At 55.6% G+C, this 12,501-nt stretch overlaps 1 protein-coding gene across 1 annotated transcript in view; it reads left to right on the top strand.

Annotated features, from left to right (window-relative positions):
• Window positions 1–4,869: 4,869 nt before the first annotated feature.
• Large (like-glycosyltransferase) overlaps window positions 4,870–12,501 on the top strand; it is a gene marked incomplete in the record, with an annotated part of 333,637 nt that continues 326,005 nt past the window's right edge. Inside the window, 1 exon segment of the mRNA XM_005374653.2 lies at window positions 4,870–5,110.

The raw sequence follows: 12,501 nt of genomic DNA, 5'->3' as shown, positions 1-12,501 counted from the left end.
TTTAAGGAAATGGAGAAGGAGCCCGGACAGTGTACATTGTAATTTTTTTTTAGGAAATTGCAGAAAAAACCCCTGACAGTGTATTTTATGATACTTTAAAAGGACCATTTACATATGTGACTTATGCATAAAAAGAGAGAGGAAGAAACCGAGAAACTCAAAATTCTGGAGCACCATCTGGCCTCCTCTACCGGGGATGATGTCTTACATAGGCCGCAAGCTGGACTGGGGTGGGCCGGGGCGGTTCCTGCGAGCCTCGCCCTTGCCTGTCCCCCGTGACCGGTTCTCCTCTCCCTGTGCGTCTGGTGATGCTCTGATCTCTTCTTAGGAGGACACCGGCCTAGCAGTTGGCATGTGACCTGGTGTCCTCCTTCTACCCTCTTTCTCTCTAAGTGCAGTAAGTGCTGTAGGGCCTGGGGTGAGGACACAATTCTGCCCACAGTGCCTCTGCTGTTTTAGCTGTTAAAGTGTTATACTTTGAAAAAGGGAATCAAACTTTGTTTGAAATTCCTGTTGGCACCAGATTAACCTTTGTAAACACAAACCCACCGAAAGTTGGTTACTGGAAGCACTTCGCCTTTAGTCCAGACAAGGCATAGAGCGGAGACCTGGCGGTGGGTGTGCTTGGCTGCTTGGGACCTGGCAGTGAGCATGGGCCCTCCCCCTCCTCCTCCCTCCCCTCTCCTTCCTCCTCTTCTTCCTGCTTCTCCTTCCCCTCGCCCCTTGGACTCAGCACTGCCGCGTAGGAACTGGCGTTGTCCCTAGGGTGGCCTGGCTGCAGAGGGGGTTTGGTGACTCTTGAAAAGTGGGGTGCAGGCGTTCCTCTCCCAGGGCTTGGCGTTGCGTTGGGTGAGCAGCACAGGTGGAAGCCAGTCCTCCTTGCTCTCCCCACGAATGGGGATCATGTGGCCAAGAGCCCTGTTGGGCCGTCCGGAGCCAGTGCTGGTCATCTGGCTTTGTGGTGGCTTGGGGACCACAGTTTGCAAGGGTGGGTTTTGTGAGTGCGTGGGCCACGCTGGGAAAGGGTCGCCATTGTGTCCGGATGACTTTGTTTGTGCCCCGAGCGCATCTTCAGGGCTCTGCAGGCGACAGCCCCGCACTGTATGCTGCTTTGTCAGGAGCTCCCACCCGGCGTGTACCTGTGCTCAGCGCCAGGTCTGCTTTCTGGATTGTCACAGCTGACAGGAGGAGCGGAGCAGGTTGTCGCTTGTCCACTTGTGGTCTTTTCATAGTAAGTCCTGGATCCCCAGGAACAGTTTTGCTCACCTGCAGTCCGAAAATTCCCATGCTGACCACTTTGGAAAGCCAACTGCTGCAGGGTGGGGTCAGGAGCATGCGTGTTAGGTGGCATGCGCCCTGTGTTCCTGCCCCTCCCCTGCCAGGGAGCCCTGGGAGTGAGTGGGAAGCCGTCCAGTCGGAGAGAGTCTGCCTGGGGTCGAGGAAGTTGTGACAGAGCCTGGCCAATCATTATTTCCACCATAACATTTGTGAGTCTGTGCAGACTGTGGGATGTACCTTTAATCCCAGCTACTCAGGTCACTGAGGCAAGAGGATCTCAGGGTTCAGCCCTTGTTTAAAAATAAAATCTAGAAAAGGCCTGGAGACGTGGTTCAGTGGCAGAGCATTGGCCTAGCCTGTGGGAGGCTCTGGGTTCAATTCCCGGCACTGCTGAAGGCGTGGCTAGCGCCTGCTGGGCACAGCACCAGGTCTCCTGCGTGTGTTCTGTGGCCGCCATCAGGCTGGGCACAGCGTGAGGCTGTCGTCTCACAGATTTGGAGGCTGGAATGAAGGTCGAGGGTGTCCTTTCTCCCTGCTCTACCTTCTGGCTTTGCCAGTGGCCCTCGGCGTCCTGGGCCTGGAGATGTGTCTGTCCTCCCGTGCGTCTCCATGCCCTCTTTCTGGTGTCTGTGTTCAGATGCCCCCTTCACGTGGGTGGACGCTGGCCACACTGGACGAGGCCCCACCTTCAGGACCTCCTTGTAACTTGGTCGCTCCATGAGCGCCTGGGGTTAGGGCCTCAGCATATTTTCTCTCAGATAAGGGTGGGGGCACCATCCAACTCTTAATACTCTCTGGGCCTTATTTCTTCTCCAGGCAACCTGGTTCATGGTAGGTCCCCGCCTCAGTGTGAGGATCAAGCAGTCTTGTGAAGAAGGTTGTGGAACGTGTCTGGTGTCTGACTTAGGATGCCTCCGCTTGTGACTTTGACTGGGGGCTGATGTGAAGGTGGTATGTATCCAGTGGAAACCTTACTTTAAATTCCTGGGCGGTACAGGGTCTGATGTTTCCTTGAATTCTGGACAGCATCACCGAGCGCAGCCCCTAGTCATCCTCAGCACCCACCAGAAGGTAACAGCAGGCGCTCTGCGATGTGCTAGGTTGTGGAGCCGGGATGTGTGGTAGATTAGTACATTAAATGCATTTTTGATGTAGGGGCCTTGTAAGTCAAGAAGTATCTGCACCTGTCCCTGGCCAGTGGGCAGGTGCCCCAGGGGGCGTGAGAAGATCTGTCCCAAGTCTGTGATGTCCAGCGAGTGCGTGCGTCTGATGCGTGATGCACTCTAAGGTTCTCGCATAGGAATCCTGCGGGAAATCTGAGTGTTTGGGTTGCGCCGTGTGCTTGGCAGAAGTCCGAGCACGTTGGTGCTGGACAGGGAGGGGCTCATCGCCCAGGGTGGACCTGGGCTGGGGCTGCTGGGTCCCCACTTGCTGGCCACCAGCTGCTGCCCTTTGGTGTAGTTTGCATGTAAAGCCTGAGGTGTCTGTTCCAACTCCTGAATCTTTCATGGAGGGCATGGGAATGTATTCTGGCTTTATTGGTTTCTTTCATGTGCTGTATTTTGATATTCAAAAGAGACTCACTTGGGGCAGAGGCTAAGAATGTTTTCTGACTGTGTTTCTCTTTTGCCTCTTCCTGATCACTTGCAGTGGCAAGCAAAAAAGCTACAAAACCAAGAACAACGCCTGACCGCCCCGCCACTGAAAGGGCATGGGTCTTTGGCGTCCCTTTGCGTATTGTGCAGTTACGTTGCTGTGTGAGTGGTGCATCTTCATGCTTTCTCTGAGATGCCCTGAGCACTACAGAAATCCCACCTTCTCACATCGGTGTTGGTGCTGTTCCAGCACTGGTTGGAGTTTCTATGGCTGCAGGTGACTGTCGTCACTTGATGCAGATTCGTTCTTCCTTTGACCCAGTCAGGGGACCCACAGGGGTTGACCTCCTGCTGGGATGAGAGGAGAGTGAGACACAGCCCCCAGGTCCTTGGAGCTCTTGTTCGGGGAGCTGGTTCACTGTGATCAGGTTAGGATGGCCCCTAGCCTCATGACTCCAGGCAAAGCTACTTCCTTCACCGCTTGCCACCTGCAGTTCTAGGCCAAAAGCTGCCATACATCTAACTCCACTTGGTATTTATTGGGCTGTTACAGGGAATTTTGCAAAGCCAGAGGCATCATTTGGTTAGAGGAATCTTCTTTATCTCCCTCCCAAGAGGCTGCTCAGTGGGCTCTGATGATCCGTAAAACCGGCTCCATTTCTAAGGTGAGAGAGCTTGTAACTTTTTTGCCCTTTCTGAACTGGAGTCCTTTTCGGAGTATTTTGAGGGTTTGGCACCGGCGGGCAGGTTTTATGTTATTGCCTCTCAGATGAGAGGAAGCTGGGATCGATTCTGTTAGGTGGCCGCCCTGAGCAGTGCCACACTTGGCAGTGTCCTGGCATGAGGCGTGCCCTTCTTGGGGGGGTTACTGCAGTAATTGCAGTGTAAGTGCCTGGAAGGACCAAGGAGCCGGTGCCATCTTGCAGAAGGGCCGGGAATTTGTTGCCCGTGGCTTGTGATGGGGGACGCTCCGCAGCCCTTCCCATTTCTGTCCCAGAAAGCAGCCTGTCAGTGATGAGGGGGCGATGTAGGAGGGAAAGTTTCCTTGTGGGTACAGAAAAGACTTGGACAATTATGCAGTTTTATCTTGAGACGAATCTTGGGATGAGCTGGTTGAGAAAGGAGGAAATACAAGCATTATCAGAGAAGTACTTTATTCTCCCTCTGCGCAGGCTCCTAAGGGCTCCAGAGAGACGTGAGGGCCTGTTGGCTTCTCCTGTGGATGAGGACACGGGCCCAGGCACCTGTCCAAGGTCACACCAAAGTGACCGTCACACCCAGGCCCCAACCGCTTTTGTTTCTCTGCAGCCCAAGCTGAGCTGCTTGTAATGTGAATTGTTGGCCCTTTGAAGCAAGTGTGAGGCTGTTCTTGGCCGTGCCATCCTCCCAGGAATGCTCGGGGCCCTCCTGGTCACAGTTGGGTGCCTTTGGGTGGCTGTGGCGCTGGCCACGTCAGCACTGGGAGGAACCATGGGACGTGGTCGTGCTTGTAAAGCAAGGTCTCGTTGCTCTGATTGTTGAATGTATTTTTTAAAGATGAATATAAAACAGCTACCCTCCCAAGCAAATCATAACACAAATTATGCCCTCGCCACCCAGAACTACGAGGAACAGCAGGCTCTTCGCAGCACGGAGAGTAATGGCTGCAATATTAAAACAATGAGGGGAAACCGGATCCAGCCGCCGAAGGCAGAGGAGAGCAGCCCTGTAATCCCCCAGGGTTAATGTGTCTCTGAGACAGGTCCCGGTGATTTATTGTGCTTAATGTACTTATTTTTATTTGTCCCCTTCAACACGGGGCTTCGTCACGAAGAGATTTGATAATGGCCTGTTTGCAGTCACTTAGGCTCCGTCATAAAGCACCAGCCAGGCTGTGGCTAGCGTCACAGCTGGCGTTCTCCCTGGGTGTCACCTCCGCTGGCTGGGATGGGCGGGATCCAGAGAAGAGTTCTCCTCCTCGCGTGCGTCCCGCCCGCTGCCCCTGGCCTGGCTCACACTCGGCCACCCAGGCGCACCCTGCTCCCTCCTGCCTTTTGTGCTGCTTTGGGACCACAGCAGCAGGCGCAGAGTTCAGCCTATGGGACGCTGGCAGCGGTTTCCCAGTGACGGAAAGTCCTCACACAGCTGAGCTGTCCCTTGAGTGGCGCAGGCGGAACCCCTGTCCTGCCTGTCGGAGCAGATCCCCGATTCCATCTTCATGCAGCGCCAGTCAGTGTTTACTGCTTGCAGCGTTTGTGGTAAGCAAAAATGAAAGCGGAGGAGCGGGTATGTGAGGTTTCCCGAAGAATGGGCTTGATTTGAAGGCTGGAGTGTGCTCTGATGGCGGCAGCAGCTGCGCGGAGAAGGTGGGTAGGCCGATGCCCACAGTTGTGAGTCAGCCTGAGGTTTGCATTTCAGCTCCCCCCAGCTCTCCAGGGGACTCCTCCGAGCTCTGGAACTTGCAAGCAAAACTGCCCGGGCCTCGCCAAGTTCAGGGGAGAACTGCAGGGTGATGCTGGGAAAGCGGCTCTGACCTTCAAGCCCCAGTTGCTTCCTGGCCGAGTGTTTCACTCTGGACCTCTGTGCCCAGCTGAAGGGGCACGGCTTTATTCTGCAAACCAGGAGAGATCCAGTGTGCACTTACAGACAGTGCCGCCTGGGTATTTGCGCAAGACTCACTGAAGTGCAAAGTGTGCGGCAGTGTTAGGTACGGTGCAGTGCAGGCCAGTGTCTGCGGGCTCGAGTGGGGACACTGTTACCTGGGAGAGGTGCTACCACCCTGCCTTCGGCCACTGGGCACCCCTCCTCCTCCCCAGGTCACTGTGCTCCAATATAGGCAGAGTGTGGCCTCAGATGTGCACGTGGGGCTCCATGGTCCAGCAGTTCCGCTTTCAGTTACGTGCTCCAAAGAATAGGAAGCAGGGACTTGATTGGATGTTTGTACACAGAGGCTCAGAGAGCACTGTTCTCACTGGACAGAGGTGGGAGCAACCCAAGTTCTCCTTGGCTTGGAAGCCACTGGATAAGCACAGCGGGATATATGCACACAGGGGCATTATTCAGCCTGCAACAGGAAGGGTAGTTTGTCGGTGTGACAACGTGGATGATCTTTGAGGACATTATGCTGAATGAACTAAGCCAGCCATTGATGGGAGAACACTCACAGTTACACTTATAAGAGGTCCCTGCAGGGGGCAGCTTCAGAGACAGAAAACAGACTGGTGCCAGGGGCCAGGGAGGGGAAGGTTGGCAGTGAGTGTCTCACGGGCCTGGAGTTTTAGCTCGGGAGGATGAAAAAGTTCTGAAGACAGATGCATAGGGGTTGTACCGCCATGAAAATATAGTTAACTGCACTGCACTGTACCCTTGACAGTGGTTACAATGGTAACTTTAATGTTGTACATGTCTGTGTCAGCACTTTTCGTTTGTTGGAACAAAATACTGGCATCCACAGTTGGAAGGAGAGGTTTATATTGGCTCACAGTTTTGGAGGGTTCAGTTCATGATGATCTGGCTCCAAGGAAGAAACAGCATGGCAGAAGGGCCTGGTGGAGGAGAGCTACTCACCCATAGCTGCAGGCAGCAGAGAGCTGTGAGGAGCCAGGACCCGAGCACACCGTTCCAGGTTACACTCCAGTGATGCCCTCATCTAAGGATGAGTCCACTGGTGCATAAAGTGTCATTGCCGTGATCCAGGCCCCTTCCAAAACCCCACCTGTGAGCATGGGGGACTCTGGGAGACGTTTTAGATCCCAGCCATAACAATATTTTACCATACGGAACCTGAAGTGCCCCTAGCAAGCAGACTGAGGGTATCCCAAGACCCCTTTCTGGTGTTTTCACCCCATATAATCTGCTGTGGATACTGGTTCTAACCGGTCGACTCGCAGAGGTTCATGTTCTTGTCACAGTGTGGCCACATCGGGATTAGCACTCTGGGCTGTGCTGTCTTGCCGGTCTGCTGCCTGGGGAGGGGTCTCCCGGTCTCACATGGGGAGACTCACAGCAGAGAAGCTGCAGCTGCCAGGAAGTTTCTGGAAGTCCATTCCGCATGGACCCTGGTGGGACCACGTGGGGCATGGGAACAGCCAGACCCTCTGACAGCATGAAGAGGGGTGGCCAGTGGTCAGCAGGGGCTTCCAGCTGGGGTCACTGCTGGGTGAGGCCACGTGGGGTCTCACTGTGGCGGTGTGCTGGAGCCTCAGGGAGCTTTAGCCCACGCGGATGCCCAGCCCAGTCCTACGGGGGCTGCTGCTGCTGGTGGTGTGGTCATGGGCTGTGGCTCCAGACCCCTCAGGTGCTGAGAGGAGGATGGACCCAGAGCTGTGGGAGGTCGAGCTTCAGGTCCCAGCGGGGCTCCGAGGGCATCTTGAAGCTCTTCCTGTGGACTCTGCTCCCTGGCAAAGGGGCAAGGTGCCCTGTGGGCTCTGCACACGTGCCTGCACAGCTTAGGCTGCCATCCCTCATGGTCGGGTCTCCCTTGAGGAGGCCCTAATGAGACCAGATCACTCGAGCCTCAGGCTGAGGACTTGTGTCTGCCGGAGAACTCGCGTTGAGTGCCTTGCGAGTGCCCATCGGCGTAGGGTCTGAGTAACTTCCGGAGCTTTGGACAGTGGAGGCGCGGAGAGCTCAGGGTGCCTCGGGAAGTGAGCAGCCAGGCGGCTTCTCTCCACTGTTTGGGGTTCTCTGTGCGCTCTTCCTGCCTCCTGCCTCCCTGCCGTTTTCTGCAGTGTCACCGTTAGTGTGCTGTGGTTTGCTTGGACTTGAGCTGCCAGTGCCAGGGTTCTGTCTTCTCTGGCTTTCTTTCTTTCTTTTTTTTTTTCCGGTACCGGGAATCGAACTCACAACCTCGCACTTGCCAGGCAGGTGCTGTGCCGCTGAGCTAAATCCCGAGCCCCTTCTCTGGTTTTCAGCATGGGTCTGTGGAGCGTCGTGGAGCTTGTGTCCGGGGGGTCCAGAGGGAACGGGCTCGACCCAGCCTTTTCTCCAGCAGAACTCTGGGAGGAGCTGCAGGTGCTGCTGAGGGGAGGAGCAGAGCACTGTGGGTTAATTCTGTTTTACCTCCTTTGCAGCAGAAGTCTTCTTTCCCAATTAAAATGTGTTTTTTAGCTGTTACCTCATAATGGAAAATGGCACTTTGCAGACTTTAGTCTTTTATGTGTTCTAAACCAAGCCCTTTCCCCTGCTGTGGCTTCAATAATGCATCATTTCATAAGTTCATGGAATTTAATGTGCTTCTGCAAACCTCTAGTCTCAGGTAGTTAAATGAAAATTAACCACTGGGGGCCGGATTCAAAGCAACCTCTTCACCTTCTTCTTTCTGATCCCCTCCCTCAGCCCAGGTAGGCACAACGCTGCCCCATTTCCCCGTGAGGTGGGGGCGTGGTGGGGCCCGTGCACACAGGCCTGGAGTGTGAATGGGAATGTTGATTTATTTCATAATCAGAGATCCATGAAAAAGTAACAATGTGAACGCACCAGTGTTTGAGCTGCTGCCTCTTCTGCTCAAGTGCAGTGGGGTCTGGGGACCTGCAGCAGACTAATATTTAACGAGTGTGCGGCTGCCGCACCGCACTGAGCTCTGCGGGCTGCGGGTGAGATTGCCGCGTGTCCTGACGGGGCTCTGAAGGGCCTTCAGTCTCCTCCTCCGTTCGTTTGCTCATCCACTCGTGCCTGGTGATCGTTCCATGTGTGAGGCCCCGGGTGGTGGATGTGACGGGCGATTTGCGCGTTGGCTCGTTCTGCACACTTCTCTGAATTTCGGCTCAGCCTCCCTGACCATTGGCTTGGCCTCCGCCGTGGGCCCTGCTTTGAGCTCCAGATGAGGTGGAGGTAGGGCGGGCTGCATCTAAGCCAACACCTTGCGGGGTGAGCATTTCCTCTGTGTCGTGTGTCTGAGTTACTCACCAAGTGCCTGTGTCCTGCCAGCCTGGCCGGAGGAGCAGCAGGGTCAGGATACTTGGAGCAGGGCCCCTGGAGTCTTCAGTGAGAGCAGCCAGGCCCAGGCAGGCTGCAGGCGGGGGAAGAGAGGAGTGGCTGAGGCCCCTAAACCGCTCTGCTGGCAGCGGTGTGGCGCAGTGGGTGACGGACGACCGTGTGTGAGAGCGCCGGATTGCAACACGGTCCTGTGTGCGAGAAGACTCAGTCTGGGGATGGCCGTGGCAGGGCTGCGGCAAGATTGTTCGCTACACAGGGCAGTAGAGAGAGCACCAAATGCCCCAGGAAGGGCTCGAGTGGCCTGGAGGGAGACACAGGGGGAGGCCCCGAGGGCCTGGAGGGAGCACACAGCGGGAGGCCCTGAGGGGACCTCATGGAGGGCGGCCCTTTGAGAAGGTTTTTCCTACTGAGTTGTCAGAACTCAGACTACGGCAAAATTGACTAAGATTCTGAGTTAAAGATGATGGGGCATTTCAAAACGGATTCCTCATCAAAGCCCGTGCATTGAGGCCAATTCCTGTTAAATGTCCTGCGACTTTGTTATCACTGGACTAAAAAAGAAGACCTTGCCGCTTCAGGCTAAGCTGGTGCCAGAGGGCAGCGAACATCACTTTGATAGTGGCACTGCTGAGCCAGCGCGTGCGCCGTGCACCGCATGTGCGAGGCGTGTCTGCTGCGTGTTGTGCAGACGGGATCGCATTTCATCCCCTTCCTCGTCGTAAGAGCGGTGGGAGTAATGCTAGTTCCCTTTGCTACCCATGCCATTCGCTGGCTCAGGAGAAAAGCCTTGCGGAACATGGTTCTCATCCCGCTTGCTGAGCTGTCCCTGCCCTGCTGGCAGTCCCGTCCTGTGGCTCTCGCACATGGCATAGTGCCTCGTGTACAGTGGGAGCTCACTAGCTAATCTGCTCAAGAGAAAGGTGAGCGAATCTGTTAGGAAGGCAGAGTGTTCCACCGGTAGTGCATGTGGCAGTTGTAGCCTGGTGAGAGGTGGATTCCTGGACTGATCCTGACAGCAGCGGACGAGTGTGGGGTGGGAATATTGGAAGTTCTTCCAGGTGTCAGAGACGGCTCAGAGGGAGCCCTTGAGAAGGAGGAGCCTGGGGCTGGCAGAGCCTGTGGGGACAGAGGAGAGCTCGGGGCTCTGCAGCCTCGCTGCCCCTGTGCTCCCAGCTTCCCCAGTGCTTGGCAGTTTGGGGGAACGGAGGAATCACGCCAAGAGGAACTTCGACCTGGTTTGTCCTAAACAGCCCGAGAAATTGTGCCTAAGAAGGCAGCAATCTAGATAATGACGTTCCTGAGTAGGCCTGAGGATTCTGCAGATGGAAGACAAACCTGAGGAAGCCTGAGGTGGTCCAGACCTCAGCAGAGTCGGTCCTGTGGCTCTTGCCTTTCGAAACTTTCCTGGGTGACTTTCAACCTGACTGTGGCCTCCGTCCACCTCAGGCTCCCACGCAGCCCTGTGAGATGTCGATGAAGTTCTTTAACAGCTTTCCAAGCCTCAGTGTACCCATTTGTGAAATGGGGATAAAGTCTGTACTGTGGAGTTGTTATGCAGGAAAACCATTTGAAAGCTAGGATTTCGCCAGCTGTGTGCTAAGCACTCTTTTTAGTTCCTGTGTGAAGTCATTTGACCCTTTTAATCCTCCCCTAAAATTCTGAAATGGAATGAGCCGAACGGTGACCCCCACTTTGCAACCGAGGCAGCTCGGAACGCAGTGCCCTGCCCATGGCTGCAGGACTCCTTAGGGGGAACCTAGGATCTGACCCTGCTTCAAGTGTGTGACCCTTCAGCTCGCTGGCTGTGCACCCCGATCATGGTTGTGGCTGGGGAACCCTGGCCCCAGGCCCCTTCTCTGCTTTCCTTTTTTTTCCTCTCTCTCTGCTTTCCAAGCTGACCAGGCCCCTTGTTTTCTCCTGTCCTGAGGACTCCGTCGTCCCAGCTCCTGGAGCGGAGACCTGGGCTGATCCCCTTGTGCGTGAGGTGGCTGCTGCTTTGGGTTGTCCGTCTGCCTCTGCCACGGGGGTGCACCGGGGCAGGGGCCGTGCAGCTTCCTGGGCCAAGCTACGTTCCTGGTGCTGGGCCTCCTCCCTCCTCCCCGTGGGGAGCTCGGGACACCCTCCCTGCTGCCCCAGGCCCCCTGAGCATGCTCCATCCAACCCTGGCAGCAGGAGCATACAGTGTGAAGTATACAAACTGGAAATCAGGTGGTAGGAACACACAGGCCTCCTGGGCGCCCGAGAGTGGGGCTGGGTTTGGATTCTTTCCTCCCTGCCCGTGAGCCCCATGGGACCCCCAGGCACCAGTGTTGTGTACCATCAGCAGGTGGTGTTGATGGGACCCCATCTGAGAACCTGCCCCAGCCCACTGGGCCTTCACAGAGGACCTAAGAGAAAGGCTTATCCCAAGAAACCATTTGCAGTTTCCCAGTCTACTTTATTCCTGCTCTAAAATCTCAAATCTACTGTCTTGGTTACTACTTCTCTCTTGTTGCTGAGACAAATTACCCAATGCCCAAATTTAAAGAGGAAAGGTTTATTTATCTTACAGTTTGTGGAGGTTTCAGTCCACACTCGGCTGGCTCCAAGGCAGAGTAGCACATGGCAGAGGGCAACAGTTCTTGGCAGCAGCAGATAGAAAAAGCAACAAGAGCAAAAGGGAAGAGGGGCGGCAGGCAGCCTCTTTCCCTCCCTTACACTGTATGCTAGCTACCCGCCCCAGGGCAGGTGTAGCACCCATATCCGTAGTTCCAACACTGGGCCGTGAATCAGTCATGAACTCTAGAAGCCCGCCCATGACTGCATGAGGCTGTGGGGGACATCCAGATGCAAACCATGACATCTACAAACAAGGGAATCCCCAGGACTGGCCACCTGTATCTCAGTGAGAGGCGTCTCCATAGCTGTCAGGGCAGAGGAGTCTGCCCTGCCTGGGAGGAAGCTCAGCCCCTGGGCCCTCGCCATGAGCAGTACCAGGATGGTAGCAGTGCCAGCCTGACAGTGACACAGAGAGCTGTGACCTAGAACTTCTCTGCTGAGGGAGGGGCTCAAGGAGGAGCTTGAGTACAGAGAGGAGCTGAAGTGGGAGCCGCTCCTGAGGATGACGAGGCGCGGCTCTGCTTTGTGCATTGTTCCGCTTTCTCAGCAACAGCTTGGGGGCCTCAGCTGTACAGCGTCAGTGCCCATGCTGGCCGTTCCATCAGAAGACCCTGAGCCGTGGGGTCCTGAGTAGGGGAGACTTCTCTCCCCAAGTCCTGGAGTTGGGACACCCAGGGTGGGATCTGGGCAGGGCTGCTCTGTCCAGACTGTGCCTTCTCTCCTTGGGGGTAGCTAGGGCCAAGGGCACCTGTGATCCCGCCTGATCGCCCCGGCATGGCAGGCTCGCCTCCTAAGATCCTCACATTGCAGTTAGGTTTTGGGGTACACATTCTGGGGGTCATAGACACTCACAGGGCAGCAGACCTCATTCACGAGCTGTTCTCTCCACTTGGAAGCCAGTTTCCCGACCCCACAGGCCTGGTGTCAGCTACTCACCGGGTCTGAGTCTGATTCCGCTTCCCGTCCCTCCCCACCCATGCAGACCAGAACTTGCCCTCTGTGTTTGTGAGGCTTCCGTGGGTGTGTGCTTCCCTACGAGCAGCTTTCTGGGGGAAGGCATGTTGTCTTCTTGTATCTGTTGGAGCCTGCAGTGCTTAGCACAGCCCTGACACTA

Source organism: Chinchilla lanigera, unplaced genomic scaffold (assembly GCF_000276665.1).
Source record: "Chinchilla lanigera isolate Chin_1 unplaced genomic scaffold, ChiLan1.0 scaffold00004, whole genome shotgun sequence".
Classification (NCBI taxonomy): domain Eukaryota; kingdom Metazoa; phylum Chordata; class Mammalia; order Rodentia; family Chinchillidae; genus Chinchilla; species Chinchilla lanigera.
Note: the sequence above shows the minus strand (reverse complement) of the source record. Positions and strands in the feature narration are given on the sequence as shown.